Raw genomic sequence first — 26,704 nt, 5'->3', positions numbered from 1 at the left:
ATAGAGTTTTTGTGGCTGTCTGAAATCACTTCTTGCTTTTCCAAACCACCTTTGCTCTTGCTCTCAAGAACTCCTGGCACTGGGGGTCATTGGGCTCCTCCAGTTTACAAGGGCAGTCCATTAAACAGGTGAGAATTGAGAGCTCTCTATTCCCAGCACAGTGAGTTTCTTTTGATTGCACGTTCTGGTACACACACAGAATTGCTGAATTAATATCTTTGATACTGTCTGCTGCATTCTTAGTGGGAAATTTCACAGTGTGCCAGCAAAGGAAATTCAACTGGTTTATATTTACCTTTCCTATCTAAAAGCTGAATATGCTGCAGCAACAAGCTATGTATCAAAATGTCAAATTTACATTCAAGCTCTTTGAAATTCTCAGTTTCCAAAACAAAAGGCAATAGCTTGAAAAAAAGGTGATGTCCTACAGTCCATCACTGCAGTGTAGCCAAAGCTAGGTATGAAATGCTTCCTTCTCCAAGACATAAAAGCATTACAGACTATTAATTACAATATGATTAGCTGAGACATCTTAACTGTAAATCATTGTAGCTTAAATACAGGCTACAAAGAATTAATCGGCAGCCTGCCAGTTCAGGGAAATGAATTTTAGCACTCGAGATAATATCCATGCTAAGGTGTTGTGAAAGAATCTGAGAGCAGTGTGTAGAGTAAGACTCTGCGTATTTACATTGGATACCTATAGGCTTAGTTTCTCATGACTCCTATGGTCTCTTGTGACAGATGGCATTGAGGAAAAAGTCCATCTGACTCTTCCTCCTGGTGCTTGCCCTGTAACATCATTGCTAAGCATTGCAACTTCGTGTCGCAGGACAGCCACAGCCACCAGGCAGGCTCTCTGTCCTGTATGAAAGGGTACATTTGGAACTATATTAAGGTGTAAGAAACACTCAGGATCCTGCTGCAGCCCTCCTCCAACTTATCTCATAGCCTGTGTCTGCATCCAAACACTGGATTTAAGTGAATTCCGAGAAATTAAGACTTTAGAGATTTGACCATAGTCTCTGAATCCATCCAGATGAGTAAAAACAAGTTCCTCAAGGCAGGTACTTAGACACACACATGATCAATATTAGTAAATCAACACCATTGTAAAAAACTTTTAACAAACTGCCTTTGCAACTTATAATCAGGATCTCAGCCTGATTACTCGGGTAAAGGTGTCCAGAGATATAATCTTTGAAATATGAGAGAAATAGAGACTGCTGCAAACCTGATATCTAAAATGAAATGCATTTAGCGGCCTTTGTAACTTATCAAACATGGAAATGTATCTACACTGCAGGAAATTCATTGCTGTAGTGCGAATACAGCCAGCATCTGACAATAATCCTATTAAAGTAACAATCTCTGCTCATGCTGCTATCATTCATATCATAGTGAAATTGCATTTAGACAGATTAAAAGAATGAAATAACTGCCATTTACTTTTTCATTTTTTCTCACCTCTTTTCCATGTGTTCAGGAAAGACATTGCTTTTCTCTTTTAAGGTCATTGAAGATGTCTGGGGCTTGGTTTTTTAGCAACTCAAATTTTCTATACTCTCTGACTAGATATTGTTGTCCTTAACATCCTTAATATGTTCATAATATCTATTTCAGAGAAACCCCCTTTGACATCTTAAGAAATTAGGATGGATTGTGCTGCTTGGATGCAACCCAAATTTCCTTCCTGCAGCAAGGCTTGCTTTCAAGCTAATGAATTAAGACCATGGTGGCTCTACTCCAGATTGAAAGCGCTGCCCAGGAGCAATGTGGACAAGATCCAGTCATGTCTATAAGAGAATCCCTATGTGTATCTACCCAAAGCATTGAATTGTTGCCTCCAGCTTGGAGTCATGGCCAAAGTGAGATCAGCAGAAGATAGTGCTTTGTCTGACTTCCTTTCAGCACAACAGAATGCAGCCGAAGTTTTGCAGGAAACTACCTTAAGTACCTTGTAAGAGTTGGGTAGTTATGACCTCAGGGATCCTGGGAAGCATCAACAACCATGGAATTTCTTTAATATCACCAGTATCTGGTATTAGTTCATGAGAGGCACAAAGGGTGAGACTCATAAAGCAGATATTTCCAAACCACTCTTAACATCCTTGACAGTCAATGGAGAGAAACAGACACAAGATGCGATTCATCCAAGCCTTACGAGTTGTGCTGTATTTTTCCTTCAGCAATTACCATGGAAGCCTACAGTAACTACCTCAGATGTAGGCATCCAGAGTTGTATGGGATGAATTCCAAACACAATGAATAAGCTGCTCAAGAGTAATAGTTTTATTTATACTACAAAGTATTCTGTGCTTGTTCAGGGTGCAGGAAGCTTTCATCTGATGTAAGCTCAATGCCAAAATGGATAATCTTATCTTTGGCTATGCAGTCTCTCCCACTCCCTTATGTGGGGGAGAAGTGTTGATGTGGCCATGTGGTAAATTGCATAAACTGAAAACAAATTCATTTCAAGGCTTCATATGCTGGTAAATCTACCATATCCTTAGTCACCTTGTTCAGTGGTTTGTTTCTTTTTTGCAAGCTGGGTCATGCTTTATTTGTTGAAATCCGTGTCACTGATTTCTAATCAGCCTTTGCTTGCTAGATTATGGCACTAGCTGTTGTCAGCTAGTTTTCAGAGGTTTTTTCTACACTCTCTATTTTCAAAAATCAAAGCCAACAATGTCATGGTGAGGCATTGTCTTTAAACAGACTGAAAGAAAATAGTCAATGCCACTTTGCCGTCTAATGCGCTGCAGTGTGTCTGCTCTGGTTTCTGATCAAACAAAAACTTTGCTTAGGTTTGGAGATCTGAAAGGATCAGTCCATAAATCATCTGGCTCTGTAAATTCTTTTCCAGCTGGTGCTGGAGAGTATTTACCCACACACACCTGAAGGCAGACAGGTTCTGTGTGTTTGGGTTTTTTTAAGTAAAGCATCATTGTCTCATTAAGTGGAGAGTAATTGCCATTATTCACCATGTATTGTTACTTGTGAATGAGACTTGCAAAGTCCATTCAGAAGCAAGTTGTCTCTAAATACACAGAATGAGAAGGCTAATGAAATGTGCCTTGCTTTGGAAAATGTCCTCTTTTTTGAGTTAGAGTTTTGTAGTAGTATGAATCTTGATAAATGATCCCTGTCTCTGCCACATGGAGACAAAAGGAGCATTATGCCATATACAGTGGGGCTGCAAGTGCTGCATGAGCTGCAGAATATTTGGGCTTGCCCCAAACACAAAGCCAGTATCTTCTGCTGTTCTGGTACTTTAGGGCTTTAGAGTCTAGACACTTGACATTGACATTCAGGTTAGGTTATGAATTATTACTGCTTGGTGGATATAGGGAGGCTTGTTGGAGGAGGGTTGGTGGAAGGTTGTTCTAGACATGAAAATTTCACTTTAGTGAAGAAGACAGAGAACCAGGACAAGGAGAGAAAGGATTGCAGGGTTATGGGTACTCCTTCCACAGCCTTGTGAAAGAATCCTGAGCCTTCCAGCGAGTTTTTAAGATACCCCTGAGCTTCCTACCCTCTGTTAAGTTTGGGTGACCCAGTCACCCACATATCAAAGTCACCCACGCTTCCTATTGACATCTGGATGTTTAGAGACAAGCTGAAACCTGTGATGAGAAGGCTCCAGGAGATGAGAGGTGGAGGTATGCATATAGAAGATTGATCAATTGTCACCTAAGTCCTAGAAGAAAAGCAGATTTTGGGGTCTTTGCTTAGAGCCAGTTGTTTATGAGCAGCATGCACTGCACAGTGCAGTTCAGAGAACAGGGCATCAGGAATCCATAGAAGCTGACACCAAATCCCTACAAGAACTCTCATAAATTTGCCTATTCTCTTTTTCAGCCACCTTTCTCCTCTGATAAGAGTTACATTTATATTCCTTAGCACACTGTCTGGAGGGTTACTCTGTGCTTATTTTGGGAAGTGCTTGGAAAGCCACCAACACAAGGAGCTAGGAAGTGAAAAAGTACAATTCAAAACCGAAATGCTTGAACATGATCTTCAGATGTCAAGCTGCCTAAGGGAAACAAGAGTTCACCACAGCTCCATTTAGAATGATATTGGATAGAAGGAATTTTATTCTTTCAAATGTATGTGCATTTATAATGCATAAAAATGTAGTTAAATGCAGGCCGCTGTGTGACTGAAGAGTGAATATTAAACATAAACAGGTTGCTTCACATTTGGAGGGAAAGCAAATCAGCATTGCTTCCCCACAGGGTGAAACTGAAATGTGACCCTTGCAATGCTGTTACCAGGGCAGGGAGAAATAAAATAGAGAGTCAAGAACCAGGATGAGGTAAAATATGCCATTAAACTATCAGATGAAATAGCAACAGAAGAGGAGAAATGTGGCTATGGGAGGAGAAAGAGCAATTTTTGTCTTTTGGACAGGATTGAGGGGGTTTTGTGTGATGGCCTAATGCAAACCTTTAGGAGCCGGTATGTCTCTGTAGGTGAAACACTAAAATGGGGGGAGGTTTCCATGATCTTCCACAATTTCCAGCAGTTTTTCCCTCTGTTTTCTCTGACAGTTTGTGTGCTTTGTTACTTCAGATGAGGGATTGTCAGAGGTAGGAAAAGGCTCTTCTACGAGCTTATATGGTAAGACCCTAATCCAACCTAGCACATCAAATCGGGAAAATGTAGCTTCCTTATATGAAGACATTAAGGCTTCACAACCAGGTAGGAAATGCCAGTATACAGGTGCATTTATTATGACCACAGCCTGCATGCTCCTTTTCCAGCTTTTTGCTTTTCCCCACAACCTTCCTGGGAATACTGTCGTATTCAGCAGATAGCATGAATATATTCAGTGAATAGGTCACAGTGCAGTGTTAGAGACCCTAGAGTCAGCTCTCATTAGCTGATGACTAATTCTGCTTCCAATGAAAGGAATAATGTAACTGGGTGAACCTATTTAATCCTTCTTTTATTTTCCTCTTTCAGCTTGTGAAGCTTTCCTTTATATGGTACACTGTTTCCAAAGACTGAGTTCTTCATCAAGCATATTCATTTATTTAGGATATTTTTTCTTTGCAATATATTGACGATGCATATGCAAGCTCACTGCCTAGAAATTTTAAGATAGTTTATTCAGAAAAGCAAAACTGACATCTACCTTTTAGATTGAGAAGAGAGAAACACCAAAATAAATGCAAAAGGTGCTTCTGAAGCTGTCCATACATGTACTTAACTATTTGTTTGCTGATCCTTATTTATTATCATGAGGTGCTAATCTCCAGTCTCTCTCTCATCATCTCTGTCTGATTTCAGACAGCTACAATAAAGAACCAGAAGCATTTTCTGTCATCCAGCCCACCAACCTAAGTGAACAGTAGCAAATCCAAATAAGGATCCTCACCACAAGCATGATGGATCCACAGACATGAGGTAAATCTGGGATCACTATGCTCTGCCCACAGGTGGGTGGTTTACCCTTCTGAAAGTGGAGTGGCTGAGCGGGATTAGAAAGGACCTGAGTATGTGGTGACAAGAAGCAGGAATCTAAATCTTTACATCCAGTGGCTGAAATTAACTTCCAAATGCTCCTCAGAGGAAGTATATGAATAAATAACCTGCTGGATGGGATTGGACTAATTAAAGTGAATAATTTGTAAGGAAGACAAAGTGGGAAATGTTTACCAAGGAATTCATTCAGAGCCCATAATGCAACCAGTCTTGCTGTCACCCAACACTGTTGCAGTTTGCATGAAACTCTTTTGGGACCCTGGGGTGGCATTGGCCTTTGAAGTTTTTGCTGGAGAAAGAAGAGAAGGAGTAGTTTGGAGAGAAGACAAACAGGATTAGGCTTCTAGAGAGCTGTGCTGTATTTTTCCTTTGAAACTCTCAGCTGCTACTTCAATTTTCAGTCCTGGAAAGTTTGCATTTCTCAAAAATTTGTTTTGAAGGTGTTTTCTATCCTACTGCAGTCATCTTTCCCCTGAGTCAGGCAAACAGCACCATATTTGTGCTTTCTCTCTCATGGAGCTTTTTGTAACAGCAATTAAATGAGCCAGAAGTACCTGTCACAGTTTTGGTGTGGGTTCTACCCCAACACTTGGCTGTAACATAGATAAACCAAGACCCAGGAACATTTCCAGACCTCATCTTGGAAGAGGTGATCCAGGACTCCCAAAATTATTTCTAATTTCTGGGGAGACAATTAGAGACAGTTTCAATAAGCAATTTTAGACACAGTCATCTCATTTCTGCAGGGCAAGAGAGTTCAGTAGTGTTGTTATAAAAGTTGTTTGATGCTGCCTGGCTTCAGTTCCACATAAGGGATATGTTAATTTAATACCATAGATATTGCACCAGTGTCCACTCTTTCGCTCTTTCATGCTGTGAATGAGACTGCAGACCACTTGCTTTATTCATTTTGTTACCCAAGCATTGAAACTTCTGCTGCCCGGTTCTTCTTCTTCATGCATCTAATTTACAAGTTTGAATCCCACTTTGTGATTGGTCTCTCATTTGAGGAGGTCAAGAAAACACCCAAACGTGACAGATCTCTGTCTTCTGTGGTAGCAAATTTTAAATTCAGCCCGAGTGCAGTCTGAAATGTTCAGCCATGCTGTATCCGATCTACCTACTGGATCCACAAAAATCACTATAGAGACTGAAGATCTCTTGCTTTTGCTTAACGATTGGAGCGAGAATCATCTTTTCAGATATAGAACAGCATCTATAGCTATCAGTGCATTATGATACTTGTCACTGAGCACTTCTGGCAAAAAGTATCTTTCTTCTTTTAGAACTAGATTTTTGAATGTATCTGGTTCTTCAATCACCTTTACTTTTGAACAACTGGCATTCCTTCTTTTTGCTATGAATGGCCTATTTCTTGGGCACTGGTCATAGTTCCTGGGTCAGATAATAATCCTTTTTTATTCCCCACCTAAATGTTGTGAATTACAGAATTGTTGACTTGGAAAATGTTAGCTTCATTTAGTTATTGTTAAGTTTTGCTGAGAAAGGAGATGGGTAGTTCATATGCTGGGTCCATTTTCAGAAGCAAAATGCATTTAATTGGGCTATTTTTTTTTTGCAAGTTCGCAAAGTTTCCTTAGCATAGTCTCCAATTAAGCAACTGAATCTGATATGAAGTAATTGAGACTGACCCAGCTGTCTTGTAGTACTGCAATGAGCTGCTAAGGATGGTGAGAGGGATCAAAGTTCCTCCTGAAGTGCAATCACACCACATAAAATAGAAGATGCATATGCTGGGATCTCTCTGGGTTCCTCAGGAGGATGGATTAGGGCATATAGTTAACTAATTCAAGCAATGAAATGTAAATACCTTCTGCTAGTAATAGCAACGGTTGTAAGATGAAGAACATTTAATGTGCTTTTTTAAGGCAAGCAATTTCCAAGGCGGTTACTTTTCCAGCGTGTCTCCATTTTTTAACCCACTTTGTTGCCCTCCAGATTTCTCAGAAGCACCTAGCCTCTATAGCCAGAATCAACAGAATATGTAAACTCTGATGCCTCACAGCGTCAGACCCCGAGCTGTAATACACTTTAGCTGTGTACAGTGTGAACATCTTTACCTATGTTAGTTACACTTCCTTCACAGTCACCGGAGAGAAAGAAATGCCCATCTGGAACCCAATCCATCTAACTGCTTCTAAATGTCTGTTTTATGTGGAGATAAATTGCACACAGTTCCTCTCTTCTCACCTTGAAAGGGCTTAAGGTGATTAGTTCAGATTCAGGAGACCACTTTGTAGATAACAATTTTCAGACAGATACAGACTATGTATCACTCTCATGCTGACCATCCAGAATTAATGACTGATATTAGTTCCCCTATTTCTCACCCCATTTCTAGGCTTCCACACTGAATAACCTTAATACAAAGCAGTCTCCAGCTTTCTGAGTCAAGAAAGGGAGTTTCTAGAAAGGTTGTTTATGTATAAATTTATGAGGCAACCTGAAGGAAATAAATTAGTACCCACTTCTCCTCCTAAAAGCCCTATTATGTTAACAACAGAAAGCTCTGTAGATTATAGTTGTGACAGATTCTGTTAGGAGCTCAGTTATACTGATGAATGCAGTAAACCCACAAATAATTGCTAATGCATATTTGCTGGCTAGTAGTATGTGTGCCTTGGCATTTCTCAGCTGCTTTGGGATGTTTCTATGGATGTAAATTGTTAACAAGGAGGATTTAGTTCTGCTGTTGTGAACAGGTAGGTTGTGATGTGTGGATCTCCCTCATTATGGTTATCAGTTAAATGCCCAGTAAGCCTCTGAAGTCAGGAAGAGTTCCTTGACACTGGTTATCCAACCAAACTCAGCATCCTAAAACAGGTGTCATTGATAGATTACGTGAGATCCACACTAAAAAAGGTAGCTTTCCTACACAAAGAGAACTGACTTTCTTAACTTCAGGACACAAAAGTTTTCACATGTCTCTATATCTGATCTATATCTTTGTGGTCTGAACAATCCATTTATCACAGGACCACCCTTTTTTCAGAAAATAGTAACTTTTCCTTTTTTCCCTGACAAAAGCCTACTAAAGTTTTGCTTAGTTGATCTCAGGCTTACATTATATACCAGTAACCTCTGGTATGATGTAGCTTGTGCAAGTTCATATGTATTTTCCTTGCAGTCACCTAGTAAAGCAAAGGAACATGACTCAAATAGCTCGTTTCCTTGAGTTCTTATGCCATGAGATCCTCCTTAGAAGTAGGCCATGTCAAACATACATCCAATACATGTTTTACTATGGCAGTCCTTTTGGAAAGCAAAAGTGCTCACTTCTGTATTTCCAGCATTGGTTGCTTGGGCAAGAATTGGAAGATAGTGATGCATTGCATCACTTTGTTGCAGAAGGCCATTCTGAGCTATTGCAGGCAGACATAATGCAGACTGGAACTGGTTTATCATAGCTCCATCTTTTGGCTATGAAGCACCTCATCTAGAAACCAAAAAGCTTTCAAAAATGCTTAACATTTTCCTTTGAGTGCCTGTTTGAATTATTTGAGCTTGCCAGCAGCTAAGACTGGCTCAAAAATCTATCGCTGGTAGCTCTGCTTTAGCTCTCTTCTGCCCCTGCAGCTTTCTTTACCCATGGGCAGGGGGAATTCCAGCTCCATTTCCTGTCTGCTTTCACCACCAATTGCGAGGTCTGCAGATTTGATTGGAACAGCAAGTTCCTGAAACTACCTCAGAACAATATAAATCTTGCCCCATGCTTAGAGCTACTAAAGGAACCTCTGTAATTTTCTGGATGCAGCAGCCTCTATGGCATCCTTTGAATTGCCAGGTGCGATCACATCACCGGTTTATCTTACCCAGCACTTTTTTGTGGGTGTCTATTTTTCTTAGTAAAACCAGCAATACAGGAGCTGCAGAAAGGTATAAATATCATGCAACACACGGTTTCATTGCCCATTGCTGAATTCCTGTTATATCTCCTGATCTCAGCTTTACTTAGCACATCCAGCTGTCTCTCTGAATATTATTCTTAGCACTGCAGTATCTCCTTCAATAACTCTAAAAACCACTTGTGGTCTTTATGAAATGGGATATTTCAGCAGGAGACAGTCTCCCTTGCAAGACATTGCCAATACCTAAACAAGATAAAAGGCACTGCTAGGCTGTTCCTGGAATATCCTGCAGCATCAGGATCTTGAGTGGTTATTGGAGGTTTCTGGAAGAGCCAGTGAAGGACATCTCTTTTACCATCATTACGTAGTAAGCTGTGAACAGAGCTTTGAGCTACAGTCCTGTAAACCCCATGCTTCTCCAAGGATGCCCTGCATCTCCCTCTGCTTTATGTGTCGCACAGCCCACAGCACAGATGCAGCTGTGGAGAGAGCACAAGGGGAAGCTTGTATTTTGTAGAGGAATGTGCAAATAGCCAGACATACACAGGGGAAAGAAAATATTTGTTCCACAAAAAACCATCTTTCTAATTTATCAAAACATAAAGCTGCCACTTGGAAAGAAAGCAAAATATAATTGTATGTGAGACATGCCATGAGAAAGGTACAAAGAAAGAGTACTGTCATTAACTTCTGCTCATGTTCAAGATGAGATGAAATCTCTGCAATCCCATATGTCCCCCAGCCATACTTTCAGCTTTGATTAGTTCCTTGAAAGGAGATCACTTTTCTTTTTTATTTTCCTTTGTAGAAATAGGAATTTGATCATTAAATTGAATTAAACCAATAGTTTTTTCTTATATTTTTCAGATGTGGAAAAATATTTAACAATCGATTATGTAAGCTGGAAAGGTAGAAATCATAGCTCCCTCTGTAAAAGTCACTTTTCTAGAGAATAGTTTAATGTAAGGTGTCCTTTCTCTCTTCCAACCCCTCCTCTAATACAGTTATCTTAAATGTTGCAGCAGAAAAACTGAAAGCTCACTGATGAGGGCTGAAGAGATTTAAGAGCCATTATGTCATTAGAGTAATGGGTGCAGTGAGTGTGTGCTGGGGGAAACAAATATAGTACACAAGAGGCAGAAAAACAGAAAGGTGGTTGGATGAAGTCAATTCAAAGTGAGAAATGCACCTTCATGCCAGGAGAAATAGAAGATGCTGGAAGTAACAAGCAATTGGGGAATATGTGGCTTCAGGAAACAAAGAGATTTTTCTCTCTAGAGGCCTGGCTGTGCTTTTGCTTATAAAATTGTGTGAGTATGCTGGTGTTAACATAGAATTTATATTAATTGTGGACAGAATTGGGAACTACTGTGTAAATAAGAATAGCTGGACTGGAGTCATGAACTCAAGCAAGAACATGTCATTCAACAACTGATTTAGTATCAGAAGTCATTACACTGTAGAAGGATTAGGTTAAGTCATTTAAACTCCTAGTGGGCATCTATCTACATCGGAAATCCTGACACCTTCCCTGTTTGTCATTACATCAGCTAATCCATTAAATATATCAGGGAAATCAGACTGCAGAAATCAAACTTCTCTTTGATACGGCTCTAAGCTGTTACCACAGTTTTTACCGATCTGTGGACTGTAGTTTACACCCAGTGCTGGCCAACCTGAATAAAAAAAGGATTCAGTCTCCATAGTTATTCTCGCAATATTCACTGACAGAACATTTTTTCTAAATTTTAAACCACTTTCCTCACAGGTAGCCAGGTTTCCTTTCCAGTTTAATGCTATAATGGATATAATTTCATAACCTATAACGCAGCCATACGGCATTTATGCTATGTGGCAGTAGAAAAGAATGGTACAGCCTTCTCAGGAGTTAGCACGAAACATGCAACCTCTAGGCAAAAGTTTAAGGTATGACAGCTCTTCTAACTGAAGTCTGCCACCTTCAGAAACAGCTTTAACTACACCCATTCATAACTTAGTCCCTCAGCCCTCCCATAGTTGTCAGCAGTGCCATGTTCTCTGTTCTTTAAGGTGTAGTAAGATGAGATAGATAAACAGAATTTATCTCGGTGACACCAAAAAAAAGCAGTGCTGCTCTGTGGTCTCTCTGCTTATCTGCACTGGCTTTGATACTTGCCTGACCTTTGGTGAATTGATTCTGCTCAACAGGAGATCAGAAAAGCCACAACCAGTGAAGAGTAAGGTGTTTCTGACTGCTGTGAGAGCTAAATCAGTTCAGCAGGGGCTACATGAATTGGCACAGGGAAAGGGAAAGAATCGTGAGAAGGAGGAGGACAAGAAAGAAGACCACTCTCTTCCATGGTAACAAACTCTCATTTTAAAGCAGCTCACTACACCTTTAATTCCTACAGCTTGAAAGGGAACACCGAGTATTCCAGGTGACTTCAGAGGGAGTTGGGCTCACACATCAGAGAGTAGTAGTGTGTGATGTAAAGGCAAGTCTGTATTTACTCACCAGTCCTAAGAAGTGCCCTTTCCTTTTTCTTCAACAGTTCTTGTTTCTGAGAAAAGCAGATCCTGTAGGGCCATGTCCACAACTCAGAAAATAAGCTGGATGCCAGTCTAACTGAACAGCTTTCCCCACTACCTCCATGGCTCACCTCAGATAAACACCAATAACTGGTGCTGACCAGTATTAACTAATTGAAAATGGCTCGTAAGAACTCATTCAATTACACCCTTCATTACAGTTGCAAGAAAATTGTTTCTATTCCCTTAATAATGTTTGGGTTAATGAATTCTTCCCTTAAATCAGTGCTTTCTTTTTTTCTTATGCTGTTTTAGTCTTGAAGGACCTGGCAGTTATTTTTTGCTCTACTAGGGACTGCATAGTAAATCTATTTCTTTATGTCCCCTTTTTCTGGAGTCTTGTTATGTTAGAAATTAATCATTAATTTATTTTAAAATTGAAGGGTTTGGAGCTTTCACTTTTAAGGAATTTGAATTTTTATGCATCAGAGCCCTGCTTGAGCAGAGAGGAAACTCTAATCTATTTCAAAATTATCACATTGTCCATTTTATTGTTTTTTAGGATGTGTACAAGGTTTCTAATAGTTTTTGAATTACTGGGGTGGGCAGTAAAAGCTTGTATTTGACTTTAGTTCTCACTGAGAGAAAAAACATCCCAGCTTTTCTATCTACCAGTTAGCTGCACAGTGCTCTTGTGCCCAAACCAGATGGAAGTTTCCCACATCTCTTTTCAAAGCAAGACCAGGTGAAGTGTCCTACATCTCTCTTTAAAGCAAAGAGAAAGGGGGACAAAACTGTATACAAACACAAGCACACACAGACACACACACTTCTATTCATGCTAAAATGGCAGCTACACCGGCACAGTGACAGCTCTAGTATGGTGATAATCCAGTTAGCAGGGATTTTACAAGACTTTTAAATATTGATAAGAGAAACATCCCTGCTTCCTTTAGCTACTTAAGTCAGCAGATACTGAACACCTTGTTAAACATGTGATTACCAATAAGTAGCATGTAATTCCACTGCTCTTAAAAATCCCCACAAGGTACATTATGCAACAAGGATGAATTTTTTTCTTTCTTTTTCTTTTTTTTTTTTCTATTCCATTTCCCTACTTTCGCTTTTCCTCCCACCTTCCAAATGCTGAAGCAATTTTGTTGCACACAAAAACTTCATCTTCTTTCCTTTGTAGTAATTTCCCAAGTTCTAATATATTTTCCCACACACATATATTTGATAAAAAAAAAAAAAAAAAGAAAAGAAAAGAAATCTTCTGTTGTCTAACAGGAGGAAGAGAACAGGTGAATCTTCCTGGGGGGGGGGGAGTTCTTTGCATCACATCTATAAATACCTACTGGTGTTTCTGAGTCTTCGCTGATTTATATTAGCTGATGATCTGGCTAGTTGGAGTACATGGAGAGGCATCTATGCCTGATTTAACTAACAATTCAGGTATTTCCTATACCACTAACTAACAAAGACCTCATTCCAGGCATAGGCTTTCTTAAGAGTCATTAAAAAAATAAATCTTGAAACTCACGGAGAATCACCCTTAATACCAGAAGCTATCTATGGCTCAACTGCTAAAATTCATGAGAAATATGTTTTTTTACCTCATGTAGGTTTCTTTTAAAACGGGTGAGCTTAAAGCTTTATACTCCCATTGCTTCCTGAGCCTAGGATTTGGTGATTTCAAGAGACTGTTCATCCATCTGAGCCAAGAGGCACATAAGTTTCTGCTCCAAAAACATGAAGAAAAAAGAATGAAATAACTCTCACTGCAATTGCTAGGTATGGCATGATGGTGAGGGAAGCAATACATAACTGATGGGAAAAAAGTGAGATGTTCCCTTGTACCATATGAGGAGTAACAGCTGATCTGTGCACTATGAGCACAAATTAAGAACAGATTCTTAGTCAGTTGCTTATCCAAATGAGGATAGCAATCTATAAAGAGAATTTATTACCCTCTCCATTCCTCTAGCCTTTTTTGAGGGTTCATCAGGGATGAGCAGGGGACTCTCTGAATTGGCCTTTTCTTGATTTCCATTTACTGCCCACTTTCTAACAAAAATGTATCCTCATCCCATCCTGGTTTGGAGAGCTACAAGGAGGGGAGGGCACTGCTTTCTGTGCATGAGCAGAGGGAACTATCCCATGGGAGACTGCGCTCTTCTTGCTGCAGAGCTGGGGCTCCCAGTGAGCTGCGGGAAGGACAAAAGCACAACAGTGCCCAGGAATTAGACTTGGGAATAAGGCACTTGACTGACTGCATTACAAGCCATTGCTGAGCTTTGTCCCTGTCAGGGAACATGGCCCTTGGTATTAATGAACTCTTGGGCTTTTAAAAGTCCAAGCAGCTATGCAGGCAACACTAAGCAGCTAGGTGTAACCAGCTGGCTTGCTGTCTGAAGCAAAAGCTCTGGGAAACTTATACGTTTAAGAAGAAGCATATAGAACCATTGAAATATCGGAATCATATATGCTTACTTTAGAAAGAGGATGAATTTCTAAAAGGAATACGGGCTTCAGGAAAGAGTTCACATTGCAATCCACCTCCTGTATCACCTTTCAGACAGTCATACTCCAAATGTTTCCCACACTGACAGACCAAGGTTGCTTCTTATAATGAATGTACTTGGGTACTCTGCTCTAGATCATCATGTTTAGGTCCTACACAAATTCATAGAAAAGCAGAAATCCAACAGTCTAAATAAAAACACAGATGGGAAGGGGTGGTTTGTAAAGTCACTTTTGTAGTGTGGCACATCAGAGTCATTGAAAGATCAAATTTCTGAATCCCAACCTGGCATCTTGGCTAGTGGCACGGACGCATATTATCTGTCTCCCATTCTGTTGTCACTGTAAATACTTACACCAAATGTGACTCATAAAATATTATACTTTTTTTTTTTCTGGTAAATATGAGAAACTTGTCTTTTCTGTAGGGCCACATCTTTACTGGTGTCCATATGCACTGACAGGTTCACACTTTCAGGGGTCGTCTATCAGAAGATAACCATTGGGACTATCTCTAACACAGCACAATTCTGGCAGTCCTAGGATGCACCACAATACAACTTCATCCGTCATTCCAGACTGGAAAAAGCTATTGCTTTTAGGTTGAAACTCAATGCTGCCCTCCCAGGGGCTGTGTTGCAACACACACACACATGCACACAGTGCACAGACTTTCCAACTGAATCAGCTCCTCTGGAGGTGCAAGCCAGAGCTGCTGCCCTGACAGCAGCAACGGATTCCTCATTTCCCCATCTGTGGGCTCTCTGAAGAGTCTCTGCTGAACCCACCCCAAGCAGATATAATCCCATCTCCAACAAGGGCCCAAACTCCATTTGCTGGATATGACTGACCCATGTGGCAAAGTTAACATGTTCTGCAGTTGAGCAATATGGTGTTCAGAGCCATGCATAAACACTTTACTGCTAGCTATTAAATTTTATTGCTCTCTCTAATATGCTTTGAGATAACTAAACTCGTGCTTGAAAGAGGCATTTAAACTGTTTTAACAGTATCTACTTCACATAATCTGCTTTATGGCAGCGTCTTATAGTTTTACCCATTTTAAATGTGTTTGTTGTTGGTTTTTAATCAAGGGATTTGTACTATGACCTTTGAGCAAAGGCAGCCCCTGCTAGAAGACAGCTGGCAATGCAGTGTGCAATATAATCTATGGAGATTAAATTCATTTCTTTCTAGTTAAGACAGATGACTGGGAGGCTTGTGGATCCACTGGGATTCTGGTAGATTGAATTCCTTTTTATTTTAAAAGGAGAACAGAAACTGAGAAATAATAGACATAATTTTTGCTCAGTAGATGAAACCCTTCCCTGAATCACTTGGGTGGCCTGGATAAGAGAAAATACACTGGTATTCTTGTGCCAGTCCTTCCCCTTCCAGGGGAAGGGGTTGGAAAGAGATGTGGATGTGTATGGTGAGGGACAATGCCTTTGTTCAGATGAATTGGCCTTCTTCTAGGTGTCATGAGATTCAGTATAATCCTTCCTCACAGACAACTGAGTTACTCTGAAAGGTTAATAACTACAAAGATAACTCGAGCTTCTGCTGTACTACCTGCCACTGGGGCTCACAACTTCTCAGTGAAAACAGAGCTAGAAATGTGCCCAATAGATCTGCAGTTTGTCAGGGCACAGATAGCGATTCTGCAGCTCTTTGCTGCAGGCAAGGAAGGAGAAAAGGGGGTTTTCTGGGTGCCCTGTGGTATGCAGTCTTTGGGACACAGGTATCCTAACCTTTGTAGAGTGAAACCCTCTTCTAGGATACTTTCTGTGCAAATGGCCCAGACTGGTCTAGTAAGGCATGGAGGATGTTCACCGGGGAGCTAGCAAAGAGGTGGGTTTATAATTCTCACGGGCAAAGAACTGAACATGTCCTTCACTTTAGGGAGGACTAGAGAGGAGGAAACAGGCTCCCCACAGACACTGTGGTCTATACCATCAGTTGAAAAATAGCAGTAACCAGCTCTGGCTTCAGTAACTAGCCTGTGTTTGCATAAATCAGGCCCATAGGTAGAAGAAAACTGTTCAAGCTCAGGTATAGGACCAAACCCAAGTTTTCAGCCCTCGAAATACTGAGCTACATGTAGGTGTCTGAGATCCTGAGATACATACAAGTGTCTACTTGTGTGCAAGCAACTTACAAACTGAGTTTCAGCTCTTCCTGGATTAGCATGGAGCTAATCTCAATTTTTTATGTAAATACCTGAAATGAGACTTAGTCTTTAGTCAGAAAAAAGGTACTTGATTTTTTTGTTTGCTTGTTTGTAACAGCAGGCAGAAAGTCATCATTTGACTCTATCCACATCAACCCTGAGGCTACCCCAGAGCCAGATTGAGCTGGGCAGATCAGTTGTGGATCAACAGCTTGGTGGGACGTTTCACCTGAGTGAGCGCACAGTGACAGCTTCACCGAATGCTGTTGCATTGTGTGACAAATACATTCCCATAATTATGATTATCTTCATGCCAGCTGCAGGATAAGGGCACACAGGACACTTTGCATTGCTCAGCTGACCCAGAGGCCTGTTTAGCTAAACAGACTAATGTGTGCCAGAGGCATATGGTATACAGAGTTTAGCAAACACACCAGATAGATCATTTGGGTACCTAAAAACTTATCTCTGCACACACCTTCCAGTTAATTAAGCTACTTTTATTGATAAATCACTGAGCTGTCTTTGAAACAAATTAGGCAGTGCTTTCTCTCCAGCACAATGCAGGGTACCATTGTCAGTGGAGACACATCAAGAGGTTGCATAAAAGGTTCCTGCATCTCAAGAGCTTCAGGACTGTTTCTGCACCTTATGCTTACGCCTGAAGATTCCTTTCATGCTCCACATGACAGGAACATGGCATGGCCATTCTGAAAACATTTGCATCAGTCTCTCTTCAGAAGGCCCTTTTGCTGTGATAAGAAGCACTCTGGTGTTTTATTTTTCAGGAGAGCTCAGAGCTGCCTAAGAGAGATTTCTGTTGAACCTCCAAGGAAAACTAAACCTGCCCTTTCAGTGACTGCCTCTTGCCTGAACATTAACTTTACCTTGCAAAGCACAAGGCAGACCTGAGCTGCTGGGTAAACCAGGGAAACTTTCCCGGTCTGTCCTTGTGGTGCATACTATATGGGTAGTTTTTTTTTCCCTTTTGGAGCATTTCTATAGAACCCAGAAACCCATAGGAAATAAAATAATTTCCATGTATCCCTTTCCTTCCTTTCATTAGTTTGCCAAAGCCATATAAATTAAAGAACACTAACAAAAAAGTACATAGGTGAAAATCTACCAGCACACACACATACAACAAGACAGAAAAAGAGGTTTCCTGCTTGCCAAGATGAGAAACATGCTTGGGATGATAAGGATGACTTCAAGATGCAGAATATGGTGGCTGTGCTATGGAGTTTGTAATTGTAAGTGGCCTTTCCATTTCAGGGGTCACTGTGCTAAATTAAAAACCTACAAGAAAGCATTTAATTTAGGTTAATGGGATGTTTGAATGTTAAATGGGTAAAGGAAAATGATTGTTTTTTTCTTTCAAAGAGGAATTGGATCCACTAATATCCCAGGCCATATTCCTAGAAGGTGTAAATCAGTGTTAAACACCGTATTTCAAGGGAGCCTGCTTGGTTTTTCACTAGATGAGTGAGTCTGTGCCGTTTTACTTTTTCATGTGCATATCTGTGATCCATGTTCTTAGGTTAAGTTTATTCTGCCTGTCTTTTTTTTTACCTCTCATTTTAAGGTTTAATGATGAAATTATATAATTCCTTTCTTTCTCCGTTCATTTCCAGGCCATTAACTATATCTTCCTGCTTTTCAGGTTCTACAAGCACAATGAAAAACTTCCTTTATGCATAGGGGTTTGGGGATGATACCCTGATATCTGGGGGAGGGGATGCTGGGAGAGCATGGTTTCAAATTACAACATTTAGAGCTATGCTTTAGTAAAAAATTAGGAGGAAAATGTCTTTCAGCAGAGCTGTTTGTTTGAAAATCTACATTGGAAATACTTGGTGGACAGTTAGTCTCCACAGCATGAAAAATATGCAGTGGGAAAATGTTCCTACTGCTTAAAATCAAAATCTTTTTTTTTCCATCAAGGAAATACTTTGTTTCATCTCAGAAAGCAAAAAGCACTGCCTTTATGCTCAGAGGAGGCATGTTTTAAATTTTAAATTTTGGGGAAGGGGAAGTCTTCACTGCAATAAAACAGAGCTATTGTTTAAAATGATCTGTAAATCACTGCCCCTACACACCACATTGCCAGGCAGGCTTGTTAGCTCAACGCCACAGAATCTCAAAGGCTGGTATTTCACATCTAAGACACAGCAACATGATAGCTCTTGTCTTGCTTTGGGCTGAATAATTTTTGTTAAAAGAATATGATAGCTTCAGGACCTTTTTTTGCTGAAGATATTTCCACATCACAAAAATTATCACTGCACACAGACATTGAGGATAAGCTCAACAGAGGGAGCAAGGGCTGAATAGGCCAAGATTATTGAAAAAACCTAGAAATAAATGTAGTTTGGAACACTTACTTGTAATGAAGGACCTTCCAGGTCAGTAATGTGGTATAAGGTTGAGGTGGGTTTAGCTTGCTGTACTTTGAATTCTTTGTGATGAGTCCTTCAAAGCCAAGCTCACCAGGCATGTTGACAATTCTGTAGACTTCTCAGGGAAAAAGGAAAGTCTTTTTATAAGCCATTCTACTTGGTTTATATTACTAATGATCATTTGAATCTCTTTCTGTCCCTGACTTTTGGCTGCCCATGACCAGCTTACAGTGTAAGATTCCTTTTTCATGTCAGACCAACTTTGTATTGTACTGTAAATAGCAGAAGAGGCACCATTTTAGTTTCCGTCTTTATTTAATTGGTCACCATTTGTATTTACAAGACAAATAGTTTCCAACATCAAAGCTGATCATGGTTTCTAACATCAAAGCTGATTATTGAATCATAAAATGATTAGGGTCAGAAGGGACCCTAAAGACCATAATCTCATCTGCCATATCATGCTATGGGTGTATAATAAAGAAATCAATCTGTTATTTCTCTCAGTACCACTGGAAAAGCAATGGGGAAACTGTCTTCTTCTATGTTGTTTTTTTCACCATTAGGTTTCACTACCTGGTTTAACTTGTCTGTTCTCTTTAGTCTAAATTTACACCCCTTCTACACCCTTGTGTACTCCATGCTCCTATATAACAGCTGAATTTTATGTTTCACTAATACAAAACCAACATGAAAAGCTAATCTTAGTTTTAGGACGTTGTGTGTTAACTGTATTTTAAGGGATGTCTTTGAACATGAATCTCTTCTGCCTAACTCACAATCTGTTCTGAAGATGTCCTCTATCCAGAGCTTGCAATGAGATAAATTGTAAAGATGTGTCAGCAAGCAGACTGAGAATCATTCACTCTTTATTACTGATCAACAACCTGCAGAGAGAAAAAAAATATCTACAGCCTTGTTGCCTTAGAATAAGCAGAGCCCCTGATGCAAGGAATGATGTTAATTCAAACTAAACCCACCTGAGCACACGACTTACTTTTTCTTCTATTTTTATTATTAAAAAAATTAAAAACCTACAATGAAAAGATTTAAGCCATAAAATTAAAAAAACCTTTAAAATCTGGTATGTTTCTGTTGAAAATACACAACAACAGGGACCTTCTTACTGAATTGGCATTAAATGAAAGCCATAGAACTGATCTGGGAGTTTTGATTTAGCATGAATTACCCTTCCTAATAAAGTAATATAACATTGATAATCAAGGGTTTTACCAAGAAACTGGAACATTTTTCAAGGTTTTCATTAGTAATTTTTATCTCTGCTTGCATTGTATATAGAATTCTGAAACAAATAAAGTTTTTTATTTTTTTAAAGTGAAATATACACTTCAACACAATCTCTGAAGGAAGAATCATTTTACCTGCACTGCTACCAACTAACTACGCTCATCTCCACTGTGCTAATTTAATTTAGTTGAAGGTCTAGTCCATTGCCTTTAAAAACATCCAAAGAATTTTCTTCTTGCAGATTTTTCTGTTTTCCATAAATATTCTTCTTCATTATCCTTTTTTAATATGCAATGTATGCAAACGAAACCAGGTTCAGGAAGTCTCCTGGTATGAAATAGTCTGGTAAGGAGAGCATTTGGGAAAAATTGAAAAATCACTTGTCTCATTCTTATTCTTCCCTAAGCAACTGCTGGTGGCTGTTGATGGATACAAAATTCTGACAGCCCTTAATATGAACAGGTACAGAGATCCCTATGTTTTCATCATACTATTAATATGAAATAGCTGCAAAAAAAGATTAATAGTACCTTCGAGGGCCTTGGAAAGGATGAAAACAGTGATGTGTGCCAAATATTTTGCTGCCAATGTGTCTACTGATGTTGCATTCACTCCAGTCCAGGATGGAAAAAGGCTTTATGGTAAGATTTCTAACACTTGCTGCTTGCAGTAGGAATTGATTCATGGCCCAATTGTAGATGAGACCTATTTCTGGAATGACAAATTCTGTTTCTGGGGAAAATTTCACAGTATCACAGTATGTTAGAGATTGGAAGGGACCTCAAAAGATCATCTAGTCCAATCCCCCTGCCGGAGCAGGAACACCTAGATAAGGTTACACAGGAACGTGTCCAGGCGGGTTTTGAATGTCTCCAAAGAAGGAGATTTCACAACCTCCCTGGGCAGCCTGTTCCAGTGTTCCATCACCCTCACTGAGAAGAAGTTTCTTCTCAGGTTTAAGTGGAACCTCTTGTGCTCCAATTTGTAACCATTACCCCTTGTCCTTTCATTGTTTGCCACTGAGAAGAGCCTGGCTCCATCCTCGTGACACTCCCCCTTTATATATTTATATACACTAATAAGGTCACCCCTCAATCTCCTCTTCTCCAAACTATAGAGACCCAGCTCCCTCAGTCTTTCCTCATAAGGGAGATGCTCCACTCCCTTAATCATCTTAGTTGCCCTGCGCTGGACTCTCTCCAGCAGGTCCCTGTCCTTTTTAAACTGAGGGGCCCAGAACTGGACACAATATTCCAGATGAGGTCTCACCAGGGCAGAGTAGAGGGGAAGGAGGACCTCTCTCGACCTACTAACCACCCCCCTTCTAATACACCCCAGGATGCCATTGGCCTTCTTGGCCACAAGGGCACAGTGTCGGCTCATGGTCACCCTGTCGTCCACCAGGACCCCCAGGTCCCTCTCCCCTACACTGCTCTCTAACAGGTCGTTCCCCAGCCTATACTGGAACCTGGGGTTGTTCCTGCCCAGATGCAGGACTCTACACTTTCCCTTGTTATATTTCATCAAGTTATTCCCCGCCCAGCTCTCCAGCCTGTCCAGGTCTCTCTGGATGGCAGCACAGCCTTCTGGCGTGTCGGCCACCCCTCCCAGCTTAGTGTCATCAGCAAACTTGCTGATAGTACACTCAATTCCCTCATCTAAATCGTTGATGAATATATTAAATAATACTGGTCCCAGTACTGACCCTTGAGGCACTCCACTAGATACAGGCCTCCAACTAGACTCCGCCCCATAGACTACAACTCTCTGGCTTCTCTCCTTCAGCCAGTTCACAGTCCACCTCACTACCCAATCATCCAGACCTTTACAGTATTTCTTTGAACCTCAATATTACTAGAGTACAAATATACATTTACTGTATAATCTTCAGAGTTAGTCTGAACGTTGCCCTACTCTGTACAGCAAACACAAGAGAGGTGGCTAAGAGGGACACAAGACGTTTATACAGCGATAGACCCACCTGGACCATATCTTCATAAAGATATGGTATATCATACCTGTATTCCATAGTCAGACCATGCCATGTCTGAATACTCACAGGTCTTTTCAGCAATATAGAAGTGACCTTTTTTGAGTGATCACAAGTCACGCACCACCTGAGCAACTCACAGTTGTGTTGGCAGTGTCCTATGCAGACTCTGGCCTTTCAGGCAGGCTATTATGTGCCATGAGGCATCTGGAGTAAAAGGAAACTGTCCTATTCACAACACTTACTAGAAAAAGTCATAGGCCCTCCAAAACTTTTGAGTCCAAATGAACGTGTCTAAGGAAACATGTTTGCCTTATCAGTCAATTAGTGTGGTGCCCAATTAAAAAAAAACAGACCTCTTGCTACTTCTACCAGCCATCACTGTTCACATTCTTCTTTGCTTAATTTTCCTCCATGTTCTTTAAAGGACTTGCCATGTTCTTATACCTAGAGTGCAGTTTGGATTAATGCATGCACCCAAAGGAGCCTGTTGAGAGTGAGATTGCATCTCTCTGTGCAGCAGTGAGTGGGCAGAGTCTAAAACTGTACTTCTTTAATACAGACCAATGGATAATTCAGTTCTAATTCAAAGTACCATCCCTGAGAAACTAGCTTTTCACTTTTAAAACATCTTTTATGTTTTGTTACCTTTTAGGTTAAAATCTAAAGCACAGAGGTAAAGATACAGAGAAACCTGGTATCCTTAAAATTAATCTGTTTGTTAGAAATAACTTTTTCCCTGGTCTCACTTGACTTCTCTTGTTAGCATCTATTATATTCTTCTTAGATTTTCTAACCTCAAGCCTCCAGACCCACAGAAAAGACCAGGGAAAGGCAAGACTGCAGCTATTTATAATAGTAATACATTCCCAGGCTACACTGCAGAAGTTTTAATCATCAACTATTGTCAGGAATCAAGATCAAAAAGATTTGAGATTTGATTTGTTTGGGTTATAAAGAAGCCCTGAATGCCAAAGTGCTGTCGCTTAAACTGCAAAGTACAGCCTCTGTGTGAAGTAGAATGAACTGGTATTGCCCTCTCTGATCTGATTTGTAGCCATCACAGCTCTTTAATGTTATTCGATTTGACATCAATTAGCCAGTTTTCACTAGGGAAAAGTCTCTTTTTGCATTTAGTCCAATATCAATGTCATTTTCCTCCTAGAATGTGACAAGGAGCAGACTGCTTCAGCATACTTTGCAACTGACATGAAGAATTGGATAAGGAGGAGAAGAAAGGCTTCACAAAAAGGGAAAAGAAGGGGGTGGGAAGACTGAGAAAACATTTTAACTCCATCTTCCCGTTTATGAAGACATATATACAGAGAGAGAGAGAAAGATAGAGATATACATATGTCTTCAAGACATATGAGACAACCTGCTCAGTATGTATTGTTTATCAGTACACTTGCAAGTATTGCAGTTGCTGTAAGGATGCAGAGCACTTCAGATCCATGTGTACTTGGAGAATAGCAACTCTGGTAACAAGAAAAGAGCATTTATAGAGCTTTAATCCCAGCTTTGTTTCATCTTTCTGTATTCTGCCTAGGACTTTGCAGAATGCCCAAGGATATATACAGTTACTGGAACAAACTGCTGGTAAATGTGTTACTTGTACAGTATTCTGAACCAACACACAAAAGCAAAATGTTCCCAACAGGAAAGAGACATAGCAAGTGCAAATTTCTAAACATTGAAACTGTAATGATGTATCACAACTGCTGTGTTTCCTACTTGTAGTTGGATGCAGCACCAAGATGGACACTGTACATTGATGAAGGGAGAGTAAAAACAGTAAAATGTACCTCTGTACATGCAAGAGCAGATGCATTTTGATGGAATAAACAGAGGCTTGCAAAACTAGGAGCTGAGACATCTACAAGTCCATGTAGAGAAATGCATAATGAACACTTGAAGGGAGAGGCAAAAAATGGACAACACTGCAGAGGAACATTTTGTAAGCTCTGGTGTCTTCAGAGAAAGGTATGCAGGATTTCAGAGTGTCTTTGTTTTCTCTCAAATGGGAGATATACTAGGAAAAGCTGCCTCTGGGACATCTAACATAATGATTTTTATCTGCATGCCCAGCCAGATGCGGTATTTCTGGGCTGTGCATGCAAGTCGCAGAGGGTAATAGTACTCCACAGTTTAGATCCTTCCTCAGGGTGATGAACAAGCTAGTTATTGATTGTTGTCTCTTTGCCAATAGCTTGTGGTATAAAATGTTAAAAAAGGATGGAGGAATACTGTTACATATACTAAACTATAGTTAAACATTTTTTTGCAGTCTCAAAAAAATAGATCTGCCACGGCATGACAACTCTCATTAAGAATGTCAAGCAGGCTTAAACTAGGAAACTGCAATGGGCAAACAGGTCTCCATTGCAGCTTTGGTGGAAAAGAAACCCAAGGATATCAGCCAGATGTAAAGACATCTTTTGAAGCCAAGGTTGTCAACCTTAAAATGAACTGCTACTTCTGAATCCTTAAAGAATATCCTATAAACCCACTTAGCTATGGAAGTATTGGTGGCAGTTCAAAAATTTCCAGACTACCTATATATTTTTGCCTTTTGGGAAAGAACATTTTGATGTTGCCAAGCACCATTCAAGATTCAGATCTCATCTATAAATTCACAGTGAAGTAGTGTAACATTTCTCTGTTGGAAGAAGGCAATGCCCCAGTCATGAATGGTATAAAAGTTTTTGGACAATGATCCATCTCTAAATTATTAACCGTATCTTTTTTTCCTAAATGACACATGGAGCCATAAGAGTTTCATGGGCTTCCAGACTATATTTGTGACCATTTCATCCAAAAGACCTCTTCAAATCCTAAAAGTATGAGATTCAACTCCTTTATCAGAACTCAGTAAATACATGAAGCTGAATTATTCCATGACAGAGGTTCAGATAAGCAGTACAAAACTTGTTGGTATCAAACTTTGCACCCTGGTTTTTCTACAATGATATAGTCTCCATTTTCTTATAACAAATGAGCTACAATACAGAACAAATGCCTACAATGAGATTCCCATAACTGTGTATCAATGAAAGCACAAAAAGATTGGCTCTCTTGCCCAGTCCATAAAGGCAGCTTCCCAGCCATGCTAATTAGAGCTATAGCAACAAGACTGCTTGTTGACTGTAAAACCACAGCCATATAGAACATCTTTGAAAATAACCCTAGATCTTTTCTGGGGATTGTCCACCCCACATACAGCCTAGCCTTCTCCTCAATCAAACAATTAATATATGTTATGTTGTATGCAAGGCAACTTGTCAGGATGCATGATGTCATGAATCATATGATGGACAAGTAAAAGATGGCTAAGGTAATAAGGTGCTTTCTCAGCATGGCAAGTAGGACCTTGAGATCACAACTGAAGGCTGCAGTGAGAGAAGGCAAAGTTTGGGTTGATTTTCCATTGACTATAACTCTCTCTCACGAGAACTCTTCTGACTTGTCCTACTTTCCTTGATGTGTTTCAGCAGGGAATGAAAGGCATTGAAGAAATTTCCACCTGTGCTCTGTACCTGAGCTCTTGCTGATCTCTGAAAACTTGGCAGAGCACATATCTGCCTTAGATACTGGAGTTCCAAGGCACTGCCTTTTGCCAGAGCTACCAACTTCTGTGCTGTGAACCTGGGACAAAGACATTTTCCAGTCCAGTAGCTCTGTCCTGAAAGGTCTCAGTGCTGAGAGCTCTTGCTAGAATGCTCTCTCTATATCGGTTTTGTTTAGGAAGCTGCAACTCACACCTTTCAATTTCTGAAACTGAGATTGAAGGGGGTATGTTTGTTTTGGAGAAGAGGCAATAGAATTAATTTGGGCTTGTAATTATTCACAATTACCTTTTTTTTTTTTTCTCTCTTACTTCTTTGGTTATCAGATTCAATTACAAACCCAAATCACAACCTTAATTTTTACTAAGAGTTATTCAGACATGAATAACAATGAAACTGAAGCAGCAGAAGGGTCAGGAAAGGCTGGATAAACTAGAAGGAGCTAAATCAATACTTGATAAAGTTCTTCATCTGAAAGTCCATACTAAGCCTTATCCTGCATTGACAAACCTACCCAGCAGTAAAGTCAGTGGATTCTGAAGGAAGCTGCTATCACAGCTCTGACTGCAGGCCATCTTTACAGAGCGTTTAATTCAGAGACAACTACAACTCTCCTCTCCCAGCACCACCTCTCCTCTTACCGCTGAAATCCCATTTATGTAAAGTACCAGCTCAGCTGCATTGATGTAACCGTCTGGTGAATCACGTTGTGTTCTGATCAGTCACTCAAGGAATTGATCCAGATTAAAAATAAACCTTAGAAAAGGGGTAAGGGAAGGAATGGTTATTTAAAACCAGCTAAACTCTGTGATCTAGAGAGACCCTTTAAGGATCACAATGAAGACAGACATGTGGGACCAAGAATGCATAGCTAAGGCTGGGAATAAGGTGACAACATGGAGCTTAAGTGAAGAACAGGGGGCCTGGGTGCTTAAAGGTGG

Source organism: Neopsephotus bourkii, unplaced genomic scaffold (assembly GCF_033783945.1).
Source record: "Neopsephotus bourkii isolate Nb327-2 ecotype Australia unplaced genomic scaffold, CSIRO-AGI_Nbou_v1 NB_1615, whole genome shotgun sequence".
Lineage (NCBI taxonomy): Eukaryota > Metazoa > Chordata > Aves > Psittaciformes > Psittacidae > Neopsephotus > Neopsephotus bourkii.
This window is presented reverse-complemented; position numbering follows the sequence as displayed.